Source organism: Schistocerca nitens, chromosome 6 (genome assembly GCF_023898315.1).
Source record: "Schistocerca nitens isolate TAMUIC-IGC-003100 chromosome 6, iqSchNite1.1, whole genome shotgun sequence".
In the NCBI taxonomy this organism is placed as follows: domain Eukaryota; kingdom Metazoa; phylum Arthropoda; class Insecta; order Orthoptera; family Acrididae; genus Schistocerca; species Schistocerca nitens.
The window spans coordinates 142,186,150-142,199,725 of record NC_064619.1 but is presented as its reverse complement, the minus strand read 5'-3'; the positions used below and the strand labels follow the sequence as shown (position 1 = coordinate 142,199,725).

The 13,576-nt window shown below is 41.1% G+C and overlaps 1 protein-coding gene across 1 annotated transcript in view; it reads left to right on the top strand.

The window, feature by feature from the left end:
• The window catches only part of LOC126262257 (centrosome-associated protein CEP250-like), a 490,208-nt gene that overhangs the window by 305,868 nt on the left and 170,764 nt on the right, over positions 1 to 13,576 (top strand). The window lies entirely within an intron of this gene.

The following is a 13,576-nucleotide window of genomic DNA, read 5'->3' as shown; positions in this document are numbered from 1 at the left end:
GGAGAACATAAGGGAACAATTGACAGGAATGGGGGAAAGAAATACAGTAGAAGAGGAATGGGTAGCTTTGAGGGATGAAGTAGTGAAGGTAGCAGAGGATCAAGTAGGTAAAAAGACAAGGGCTAGTAGAAATCCTTGGGTGACAGAAGAAATACTGAATTTAATTGATGAAAGGAGAAAATATAAAAATGCAGTAAATGAAGTAGGCAAAAAGGAATACAAACGTCTCAAAAATGAGATCGACAGGAAGTGCAAAATGGCTAAGCAGGCATGGCTAGAGGACAAATGTAAGGATGTAGAGGCTTATCTCACCAGGGGTAAGATAGATACAGCCTACAGGAAAATTAAAGAGACCTTCAGAGAAAAGAGAGCCACTTGTATGAATATCAAAAACTCAGATGGAAACCCAGTTCTAAGCAAAGAAGGGAAAGCAGAAAGGTGGAAAGAGTATATAGAGGGTTTATACAAGGGCGATGTACTTGAGGACAATATTATGGAAATGGAAGAGGATGTAGATGAAGATGAAATGGGAGATATAATACTGCGTGAAGAGTTTGACAGAGCACTGAAAGACCTGAGTCGAAACAAGGCCCCGGGAGTAGACAACATTCCATTAGAACTACTGACAGCCTTGGGAGAGCCAGTCCTGACGAAACTCTACCATCTGGTGAGCACGATGTATGAAACAGGCGAAATACCCTCAAACTTCAAGAAGAATATAATAATTCCAATCCCAAAGAAAGCAGGTGTTGACAGATCTGAAAATTACCGAACTATCAGTTTAATAGGTCACAGCTGCAAAATACTAACGCGGATTCTTTACAGACGAATGGAAAAACTAGAAGAGGCCGACCTCGGGGAAGATCAGTTTGGATTCCGTAGAAATGTTGGAACACGTGAGGCAATGCTGACCCTACGACTTATCTTAGAAGCTAGATTAAGGAAAGGCAAACCTACGTTTCTAGTATTTGTAGACTTAGAGAAAGCTTTTGACAATGTTGACTGGAATACTCTCTTTCAAATTCTGAAGGTGGCAGGGTAAAATACATGGAGCGAAAGGCTATTTACAATTTGTACAGAAACCAGATGGCAGTTATAAGAGTCGAGGGACATGAAAGGGAAGCAGTGGTTGGGAAGGGAGTGAGACAGGGTTGTAGTCTGTCCCCGATGTTATTCAATCTGTATATTGAGCAAGCAGTGAAGGGAACAAAAGAAAAATTCGGAGTAGGTATTAAAATCCATGGAGAAGAAATAAAAACTTTGAGGTTTGCCGATGACATTGTAATTCTGTCAGAGACAGCAAAGGACTTGGAAGAGCAGTTGAATTGAATGGATAGTGTCTTGAAAGGAGGGTATAAGATGAACATCAACAAAAGCAAAACGAGGATAATGGAATGTAGCCGAATTAAGTCGGGTGATGCTGAGGGAATTAGATTAGGAAATGAGACACTTAAAGTAGTAAAGTAGTTTTGCTATTTGGGGAGCAAAATAACTGATGATGGTCGAAGTAGAGAGGATATCAAATGTAGACTAGAAATGGCAAGGAAAGCGTTTCTGAAGAAGAGAAATTTGTTAACATCCAGTATTGACTTAAGCGTCAGGAAGTCGTTTCTGAAAGTATTTGTATGGAGTGTAGCCATGTATGGAAGTGAAACATGGACGATAAATAGTTTGGACAAGAAGAGAATAGAAGCTTTCGAAATGTGGTGCTACAGAAGAATGTTGAAGATTAGATGGGTAGATCACATAACTAATGAGGAGGTATTGAATAGAATTGGGGAGCAGAGGAGCTTGTGGCACAACTTGACTAGAAGAAGGGATTGGTTGGTAGGACATGTGTTGAGGCAACAAGGGATCACCAATTTGGTATTGGAGGGCAGCGCGGAGGGTAAAAATCGTAGAGGGAGACCAAGAAATGTATACACTTAGTAGATTCAGATGGATGTAGGTTGCAGTAGGTACTGGGAGATGAAGAAGCTTGCACGGGATAGAGTAGCATGGAGAGCTGCATCAAACCAGTCTCAGGACTTAAGACCACAACAACAACAACAACATTCGTTCTGAATATGCAGCTACTTGCCATCTCAGATTAAAACGAACATTCACTCCCTATATAATATGAGTCCCATTGCATTACATAAGTGCTTCACCTTCTTACGTTTTTTATGCATTTATACAGTACATCAGCAATACAGTAATATTCTCATCTGTCAGTACGATTGGAAATTTGTGGTAGGTTCCTATGGGACCAAACTGGTGAGGCCAACAATCCCTAGGCTTACACACTACTTAATTTAACTTTAACTAACTTACGCTAGGGACAACACCCACACCCATTCCCGAGGGAGGATTCGAACCACCGTGAGCCGCGCGGACTGTGGGAACTCACCCTCGACCGCGCGGCTATCCCGCGCGGTTCAGTACGATTGTTTTATAGTCCTCGTGTCATAAGTACATACACAAACCAAGAACAGTACAAGAAAGAACAAGAACAATACAACACAATTAATATATAAAGATAAAATTATCTACAAACAAATACCAAAAGGAATATAAGTATGTTCATTAAAATTAAATGGTTAATACTGGGCAACAGAAAATGCACTAGCTGGAGCTGTGTCCAGATCTTCTTCAGCAGTGCAGGTCACTGGGCACAAACTGCATTATGTCAGGGTCTGTAAGTTGCTCAACACTGCTGTCACACAAAATCTACCCCATTATATAGACCCTTTTGTGCAAGGTGGCTCTACATCAAGTGAGACCTCGGGCAGATGAATAATTGATTTCTTCTTTTCCGTCCAGCCTGGGAGCAACCATCCTTTAAAACACTGGCTCGTGGAATAATACTCCTATAATCTTGTTTATGTAGAAAGCCATACTAACACCTATGGTGATTTCAGAAAATTCCTCGCTGACCTGAATCTTGGCAGTGTTACCTAGTACCCAAAGAGGAATACGAGTTGCAGCTGTCGTGTCTTTCCAGCCTCCAGACTGCTACTTATCGTTCAGAGCTTCCTTCGTGGCTTCCTTCGTCCAGCTGTACCTATACAAAAGAGCGACACGTGGCCACAAGCTAATTCGGACCCACAGACTGATTCATGTCCACAAGCTGACTTGTATTACATGCAACTCATATGTGTGCACTAACCCTAAGGAAGTGTCGCACGTGTTTCAGTTTTCGCCTCATAAGTTGACATATTTACAGCATTTTAGTGTACTAATATGCTCTACTAATGATAGTCTGGAGTTATTTATCAGAATTGTTTTTCTACACATCCTTACTAACACATTTGACTGATTAGGGGGTTGAAGGCCCGGCTGTCCTCATGCTATGCCCTCTTTTCAATTTCTGGAGTCACTCATGCCACCTTAAGTGACAGATGGTGCCACACAGCTAGAGTCTGTTGTTGCGAGAAACGCCGTTAGGCTGTGCTAATGGAGCTCTGCTTTCAAGCTCTTGATAGAGCTTTGCACGTTGTATTAAACCGTGCATAAATAAAATAAATGCATATACTGAGTGCCAGTGCCCGTGCTTTTGAAGCTGATATTTCTGCAAGATAGTAAGATTCTCCACAGGTTTGTGTCGAAGACAGCCTGTGAGGATGTGGCGTATTCCACTTGTGCTGCACCCAGAATTCTAGAGAGTTAGAGCTGATAATATATTTGGCAAGCATGTTCTCCCTAGGAGTAATAGGGCTAATGGAAAAAAATATTACTTTGGTTGCACTCCAAAAGTTCAGTCTTCCGAACCACATTGTTTCATGCACCTACTTGCTGTTTGTTTGACACAATTTTTTTTTATTAAACCGATCCATGTTGACCCATAGTTGTTTGGCAGCTGGACAGGATGTCTTATCAGGTGATGTTCAGGCTCTTTGTGACATCGTTGTTATTCTAATGGAATGCACACATGTGTATCCTTGAATAGTTTGGCTTAAGCTAGTTGTTCTTGTAGTAGTTTTTTACGAAGTGTAGGGATTTTGACAGCTTTTGTCAATGAATTCGAAATTGCTTCTCCACCTGCTCTTTTGACCGTGGATGTCTACAAATAATCTTCTGTTGCCCAGAATGTTACTGATAGCATGAGTGAAATTAAAATCTTTCATGATATTGCACATATTTCTGAGTAGGAGATAAAGGTTAATGACATCGTACGCAGCTGTGAGTTCTGTTAACACTGTTTTCCTAATTGCTAACTTTTCACACCTCTCTTCTCTTTATGATGAGCCGATTTTATATCTGGAATGATCTGTGGGGTTATAAGTTTAACAGACCTCATCAACCTCTATGGTATCAATTCTTACATTTTGTTAGTTCCAGCTAATAGCTCAAGCAGGTATGATACCATAAAATTTCATACAGTTATTATTAAATATAAAAGTAAGTGTGTTCTCCAGTAGCCTAGCCCACCTCACAACATAATACTAGCCCAAGTCGTCAAGCCTTTCCATCTTATGACACACTCCTTTGGCCCTCTTGTCGACTCACTGTTTTGATTTCATCTTAACACAAAGTAGATTAACGTAAAATGTGTTTAGGCTAGCCTCATGTTAGTATAAAAGTAAATTCCACAATTTGTCAGTAGTAAATCAGAAATCAGTCACTGTTCTAGACAAATAGTATTCTGTGTTGAGTTTAGTAATTTTTCGCAAAATGCTTTAGCTCGATTTTCTCAGAGAGACACACACGTCTTTTCCCTATAATTGTTGGATGAAAAAGCTACAATGTAATCCTTGAGAATAAAGTTCAAAGCTTTAACTGTGAAATATGACGTACATAAAGAGATATCATACCAAAATTGTATGAAAACTGTCGATCAGTAAGCCCTTCTGCAAGAGAAATCTCTCACATTTTGTTGATAATGATGATATTGCGGAGGTCAGGGGTGGTGACCTCAGTTGTGGCGGGGTACTCTGGAATAGTGACTGGATGCGTGACAGTCGGCCGATAAATCGTCACAAAAACAGCATCTTTAAAAAAAATCATTTACTGTTTATTAACTACAACATTTGTGACAATACTCAGAGAAGTCAGTTCCCCCCGGACGTTACACGGCGAACGAGGAGGTAAAGCCATCAGCAGGCGAGATGACAGCTGCAGTAGCATTGTGAAGCTGACAGGTGATGAGAGCAGCAATTATTCAAGGGCGCTGACTGTGGCAGCGGACGGCGGCTCGCAGTACAGACTAGATACTGCAGGGCCGCACAGGACGGGCCGTGCAGAGGCGAGCAGAATCACGCTGTGAACCCAACATGGATGAGGTGGCTCATGGCGGCAGCAGTGCCTGCCCACCCGAGCAGAGGCAGGCATCAAGGAGTTTGCCCACCTGGGGTATGGAGGCTGAATGTCCCCAGGCTCTGGCAGCTGCTGAGGTAGGCCCGCAGGTGGCCATCAGTTGGAGGGCTCCAAGCGGACAGCACTGAGCTAAGCGCGAGCAGCAGGGTGACAGCTAGCAGTGCGCGAGGTCAGAGATGGAGAGTGGTTCATCCTTGTTGACCTTTAAACTTGCAGATTGTCGTAGATCAGTCTCCCCCCCCCCCCTCCAGAGCTGATAGCTGGTAGACTGCCATACCTATGACTATAAACAAGGAGTATTTACATGGTCTTGGCCCGTCTTTGTTTCTCTAAAGCATCGGTTTCAATCACATAAGCACTAAAAGTCTCATGTCTCGCACGTGATGCAATAAGGTCACCTATGAAACAGCAGTTCTGCTTTTCCTTTGCATCAACAATATCACTACTCTGGTCTCTCTGCAATTATAGGATATCTGATAACTGCCCAGCACCTCCCGGCAGTACTTGCCATATCAGCGAGTAGCCCCTGATGCAGCTTCATATGTTGTTGTTGTTGTGGTCCTCAGTCCTCAGACTGGTTTGATGCAGCTCTCCATGCTACTCTATCCTGTGCGAGCTTCTTCATCTCCCAGTACCTACTGCAGCGTACATCCTTCTGAATCTGCTTAGTGTATTCATCTCTTGGTCTCCCTCTACGATTTTTATCCTTCACGCTGCCCTCCAATACTAAATTGGTGATCCCTTGATGCCTCAGAACATGTCCTACCAACCGATCCCTTCTTCTAGTCAAGTTGTGCCACAAACTCCTCTTCTCCCCAATTCTATTCAATACCTCCTCATTAGTTATGTGATCTACCTATCTAATCTTCAGCATTCTTCTGTAGCACCACATTTTGAAAGCTTCTATTCTCTTCTTGTCCAAAGTATTTATCGTCCATGTTTCACTTCCATACATGGCTACACTCCACACAAATACTTTCAGAAACGACTTCCCGACACTTAAATCAATACTCGATGTTAGCAAATTTCTCTTCTTGAGAAACGCTTTCCTTGCCATTACCAGTCTACATTTGATATCCTCTCTACTTCGACCATCATCAGTTATTTTGCTCCCCCAATAGCAAAACTCCTTTACTACTTTAAGTGTCTCATTTCCTAATCTAATTCCCTCAGCATCACCCGACTTAATTCGACTACATTCCATTATCCTCGTTTTGCTTTTGTTGATGTTCATCTTATACCCTCCTTTCAAGACCCTGTCCATTCCGTTCAGCTGCTCTTCCAAGTCAGCTTCATAAGGCCAGCTCAATCTGACGCACTTCCACGGCCTCTTTCATTAGCCGTGGGCGTCTCAATTATACTCAGCTGTGGCCAGTAAATTATTTGCGGTGCAACACGCCTCCCTCCTCCAACAGATCCAGACCTCTGGATCCAGCTTATGGAAAGTCTGCAGTTGACAATTATACACTCCTAGACAAAAAAAGATGCACTGTGAAGGAACAATTTCAGAAAAATTGGATGATTTATTCAAGAGAAGAAGCTTGATTTATTCAAGAGAAAAAGCTTCACAACTGAGCAAGTCAATAATATATTGGTCCAACTCTGACCCTTATGCAATCAGTTATTGTTATGGGACACAACACAAACGAAGACTAGTTTGTATAATTCGTTTATTGGTAGAATACAACACAAGACAGCACAATGTACAATCATGGAACTGCTCAGAAGCGATAAAAGGTCAGTAGTTTAACAATGTCCAAATCTTGAGGGCTGCATGATCAGCAATAGTTTGCAGCCCGGCACTGACTGAATCCAGGAGGCTCACGTCGCCCTAAATATAGATAAGTGTAGACGTACTGATGTTGGTGACGCTAGTTTTCAGTCTGCGCGCCCAGCCGGTGTTGCTGACTCGCATTGGAGGCCGACAGTTGCGCCTCTAGTGTCGGTCCTTGCATCTGCAGCTAGTGAGTGAGCCTTAGCTTAGTGCATCGAGTGCCGTGTAATGTGTCGGCGCAGTGTGCGGATCTGCAGCGAGGGGGACGGCAAAAGACAGTGGTAATTGTGAATTTACCACAGTTATTCACCTTGGCGTTGATTGACAGAGTTGTCGAATGTCTTCCTGAGGGCATCGTGCCAAATTATGTCTGATTTGCGCGTTAGATCCAAGCGTTCTCATGTGAGGAGGGATCAGTCGACCTTCTTGGCCAAGGTATGGTGTGGCAAGCACGAGGACAAGAAGTAGAAACTCTTGCCGAACGTGGGCGGGCATTATTTTGCTTAAATGTAAGCTGAGAATAGCTACCTTGGAGGGCAACAAAATGTGGCTTAGAATATTGTTGAAGTAATGCTGTGCTGTAAGGGCGCTGAGGATGATCACCAAAGCCGCTCTGTTATGAAAGGAAATGGCACTCCAAACCATCACTCCTGGTTATTGGGCCATATGGCGGGTGACAGCCAGGTCGGTGGTGCACCACTGTCCGAGGCTTCTCCATCACGTCTTCGCTGGTCATTAGGGTTCAGTTCGAACCCTCAGTGTCACCCGCCATACGTCCTGACGACCAGAGGTGATGGTGTGGCATTCTATTTCTTTTCATAGCTGGGACCCTTTGGTTGTCATGTGCGGCACTTTTACAGCACAGTGCTGTGTCGACGACATTCTATGTGCCGTTTTGTTGCTCTTCATGGCAAGCCATCCTGGGCTGACATTTCAGCAAGATAATGCCCGCTTGCACAAAAGTCAATATCAAACTGAATAACTTCTTTGCATAAGGGCCAGAGATGGACCAACACGTTATTGACTTGCTCAGTTTGTGAAGCTCTTATTCTTGAATAAATTGTTCAGTATTTCGGAAACTGTAATCATTTGTTTGTTTGTATACATATAACACATCTACCGATTTCCGTCCCATTCGGACAATTCCTTTGTGGAGCAATTTTTTTAAAGAGTGTATAAAGTACTGTCATTTTCCTATTTTGCTCTTTTACACTAGTTCAGTTTAATCCGCAATAATTATTGGCTGTTTCTTAAGCACTGTTCTGCATCATCATTTACAAACTAGTACAATTAATTTACCAAATTATCTTTCCTTCTCTAATTCCTCAGCAATCAGTTAACACTTCCGCTCAACTCTTTTTCTTGTAGTATTTTTCCTTGTTTATCAGGTTGCTTCTTACCTAATTCTTACGTAACTAATCATGGCTTGGCACAGGTAACCCAATCTACTTCTCCCATTTCCACATAACATCACCCTATTGAATCGTCATTTAATAAAATTATGAAATAAAATTACCAACCCATTCCTTTATCAAATAATTTCACAGAAAATGATTCCTTCAGTTGCTTCTTGTGCTTCGCTTTTTCTCCTCGTCTGTCAGGTAGTTTCTTTAGTCACCGTTTTGACACATCATTTGGAACTTTGCCTAGGAAACAAAATTTATCCTTGCGTTCCCTCAGAAAACACATACTTAAAACTGTGCTCATACAGAAACTACATACAGCACTGCCACTCGCAATACAGTGGTCGGTAGTTCCAATTCTTCCCTTTACTTTAATACTAATTACAAACTGAACTACCTCTTCCAGTACAATGCTTCCTTACACCTTTTCTTACCAAAACCAACTTCTTTTTATCGCGTGCATTGAATTTCAACAGCTTTGTACGCAGTTTAGACGATTCTGCTCTCATGCTCGGCGAACCTCGTGTCCCCGTATCACGTGCAGTCGACTTCCTCGGCTGCAACAATGTCTCCCAGAGTTTGACGGTGCGCTGTCGAAGAACAGTTACGCGACGTTTTTTCTCACCATTAGTACCTATAACATTGCGAGTATCATCAAATTTACAAACCTCCTGATCCAGGTACACATTCCTAAAAGGATTCGGCCTTGTTGGCCCTATCACTAACCTTGCAAGTTCTGAAATCTTACTCTTCCTCCCTCCCGCCCCCTTCTGAGGAGGCGGCACCATCACAGGTGACGACGAATCAGCGTCCTTCGGCAATAAATGTGTCTGTACTACTTTATTATCGATAACATTCGCAACCTACTTAACGTCATCAATAGGTTCTTGTGCATACTTCGCAGTATCTACAACAAATTACCGTCAGCAGTAACACCCTGCTCGACACAAAAATCAATGGCACGTGTTCGTCCCTCTACATCTGGCCCAGGCTCCACGGCCTGTAAACAGCATCCATTATCACTCAGTGGCGTAGATACTACGGCACCAAAGTCAGTGTCACCCTTGTTGGTATCCACAAATTAATTTACTTCAGTACAGCACGCACTTACTTCGTCTGGCACTACGCCTAATTAATACTTTACATTTTCGCAAGATATTGGAGTTAATAATTCTACATTACTCTCCTTAACTTCTGCAATATTAGTACTTTGCCCACGAAGTTAACTCATACTGCTAACTTCTTTCTCCTTATGTAGTGCTTCCTACTTCTTTCGTAATCTCTCATGCTCCCTTAAAATTCCAATATTCTTTATTGCTGGCGTTATCAGCCCACCAAGCGTCAGATTACAGTCACATTTTCTCCACTTCTTTCGAGTAACTGTGCTACTCCAATCTTGTTTCCTTCCATTCTCAACTTGTACATTCTCTGCTATATCTGACTGGTCTGATAACACAGCCTTTAGTTGCTTAGATAATTATATTCCCATTGTATGCTTTCAATCGAGGTACTTGGGCTGGTCCGGGGTAGTCCCCTGTGCTAACGACATGGTTGACCTTCCATCAGTTACACAAATAACAACAAACTATAAGCGGACAGTATAGAACAATGATGAGGACACTAAAATAAACTACTAACACAGCATTTCTTATCGTAAATTTATCTTCTGCCTGACTGGATACTCCTATGACCTGACATACTTAACACAATGAGCCTTATCCCCAGTTCAGAACCAAATAAAATGCCCATTCCAATCGGCACAAACTAATACTTTTTTACAATTCCCAGAAGACTGAGTTCACTTTCCTCAGACTGCACATCTAATTACAAGTAAACACCTGGCGAAAACCCACTGGCTGTCTATGACCTTTGCAGTCAAACAAAAACACAAAACAAACATTGCACTCACCATACTAAGTGTTGATGATGTAGTAGTCTAACTATCTCCTCCAGGGATGGGGGCCAGTGAGGTTCCTGTGTCATCAAAATGTAGAGGTGACAGACCCTTCTGACGCTACTCATTGAGACCGCAGACGTGGTCCTGGACCTAGATGCAGACGTCAGTCACTTCTGGTACCACTTATTTGGGTCAGTGGCTGCTGAAACTGGGTTTGTAGAGGTAGGATTTCAGTAGTCCACCACCCTGGGCGGGTATCAGTGGAGCAGTGCGTGGACCGTCCAAAAAAATTATCATAAAAACGTCGTTGTTAAAACATTCCATTACATTTAATCAAATACAGTAGTCATGATGATGGAGAAGTCAGCTTCCCCTGGACATAAGCTGTACATGGCCTGCAAGGAGGCGCAGCCATCAGCTGATGACCTGACAGCCTTCAGTGTCATGTTGCTGGCAGGTGACGGTGAGAGTAAGGATGCTGATGGCAGCAGCGGGTAATAACTCGTAACGCACACTAGAGACTGCCTGGCAGCCCACGATGGGTTATACAAAGTCAGGCAGAATCACGCCATGCTGGGATGGCTCATGGCAGCAGCAGTGTCCGCAGTGATACCTGAGTAGAGCCAGGAAGCAAGGAGTTTCCACACACACACACACACACACACACACACACACACACACACACAATGGTGACTGAATGGCTGCACAATCCCGAGCTGGAACAGTGGACCTCCAGGGTAGGAGGCCAGCAGCGGCTGTGGTAGGCACACAGGTGCCCACTAGTTGGAAGCCACTAAGCATACATCATTCGACTCAGGACGAGGAACAGCGCCACAGTTAGCAGCAGCAAAGTCTGCAGCTGCATACTGGTTGATCCGTGTCTACTCATAAACTTACAGACTGTCGTATGTCCCCCCTCAGAGCTGGTGGCTGGTAGACTACCATACCTCTGACTATAAATAAGGAATATTTATATGGGCTTGGACCATCCTTGTTTTGCTAAAGCATCTATGTCTCTCAAAGTCGCCATAACAGGACCATACCTTAGACATGAGCAATCAGGTCAACTACAGCACAGTAGTTTTGCTTTTCTGCTGCATCAGTGATGTCATGAATTTGGTACCCCTGCTGTGCCGGGCTGTGTCGTAATTGCTGGGCAACTACTGAAAGTACCTGCAAAGGTAGCCCAAAATGTAACATCGCCTGGCTGCCCCAAACACCCATTTCTACAACCTCTTGCATTGACAGTGGAAGATGTCTCAGTTTTACTCAGCCATGCCTAGTAAATTATTTGTGGTGCAACAATATCAGTTTGTATTAAATAACAGTATTTCCTGATGGTATACTTACAAGTAATCAATCAAACTATTTTCAGACATTTATGTCATAATTATTCTGATCATACAATTTTTGTTATTTAATGAAGCCCATGTACATCTATGATAATCATATCTAACTTAGCAGGCAACTGATACATTTATTATAGAATGTGTTTATATTTTTGTGACTATTGGTACTGAAAGCTTAAATAATTCAATTTTGTCATTCAGTTGAAGATATTTTCAGACACTGCCAACTTTTCTGTGTAATTGAACATGATTTCATTGTTTCCATTTGTTTCTTTTGTACTAATAGAGAGCTGGCAATACTTCAGCTAATATGATATATAAGTTTTTCATTGTTATTTTATGTAAGTTTAGTCCATCCTGCAGAAGAGACATTTACCTTGTTTGCTATAATGCCATTTGAAATCTAGTGCCAAATGCATATCATTATATTTCACAAAGTTAAAAAACATTTATCAAATACTGACTGAGTTTCAATTAAAATTTAAGGCTTGAGGAAATTTTTTAAGTACTGTATATAATTACCTGTCTACATTCCATAAAAATTCTGTTTCTAAGAAGTTCTAGCTGTAATTCCATTCTTACACTGCCAAGCATTTGAAATTCTTTTTCAACATTCTCAATGTTTATTTATCTATAATATTACTGAGTTTCATTAGTTTGCAGCATGTTTGCATGGTAGAACTTATTCATCTTTCCTTGTCAGGTCCAGCTTATATTTATTTTAAAAGCCTTTCTAAACAAGAAAAACTGGTAGTAGAAGAACAGCAACTGTGATGAAATTGTACTATTTAATACTGACGAAAATATTGTTAGGTTTAAAATTGTCCAACCCCTCTCTTCCTTTATTGTCTGGTTATAGATGTGATGGAGTTGGCACTTGTGTCATTTTGTATGTTTTCAACAAAAGAAATTCTGTTTTAGGGAAAGAGGAAGAGAGGCAAATGTTTCAACAAATGCAAGCAATGGCACAGAAACAGGTGGATAACATTTTGTGGCGTAATATACAGTACATTGTTTATTAGTTTTCACCCTGAGTTTTAGTTCTTTTATTTTCAGATGTTAATGAGCACTTGCACATCATAATAGTATTTTAAGTTTCATTTCATTTTATTTTATAGCTGTTATATAAATTTAATGTGGTAATAATTTTTTGTTTACTGCATATTCTAATGTGTTCAGTGGCAGAGACATCCAACAGTAGCATTTCATACCCAAATTTTACATCTTGTCAGGAAGGTGATTGGATTTTGGTAACAGTAGCCATCAGGAAGTTAAAACTTAATTTTATTTTAGTTTTGTGAGCTATAACACTCCACACTGTAACTACAGTGATAAATTTTAGTGGAAACACATAGAACATATTCACTTAAAGAAAATGTGAAGATAAGAAAATACGATAAGATTATAGGACAGAATTTTCTTAAGCCCCTGTAGAGAGGAATTATTGTAACTCTATTTAGAGTAACAATAATTGATATGTATATAAACACAGTAATTAAAAAATACATATGACAGTAAGATATTAGAAACATAACTACACCAAATACACATTAGTATATTTAGACCACTGATGTCTTTTCTAAGAGACAGAATATTACTTTATTATTGTATATTTCTTTCTTTTACGTCATGTTTCAAGAATTCTATGAAATTATTAGGCAAAACACGAAATTTTTATTTATGCTGCTTACTTTCAACATCTTCACACATCATTTTCTTGCATAGATAATTTTTTGTAAAGTTAATTTATAGAATTTACTGATTCTTTTAAGTTGCCTTTTATATTTATTTGCTGATTTTTGAATTTTATGGACATCAGACAACTTTGCATAATCCTAGATTATTTCTACTCAGACGT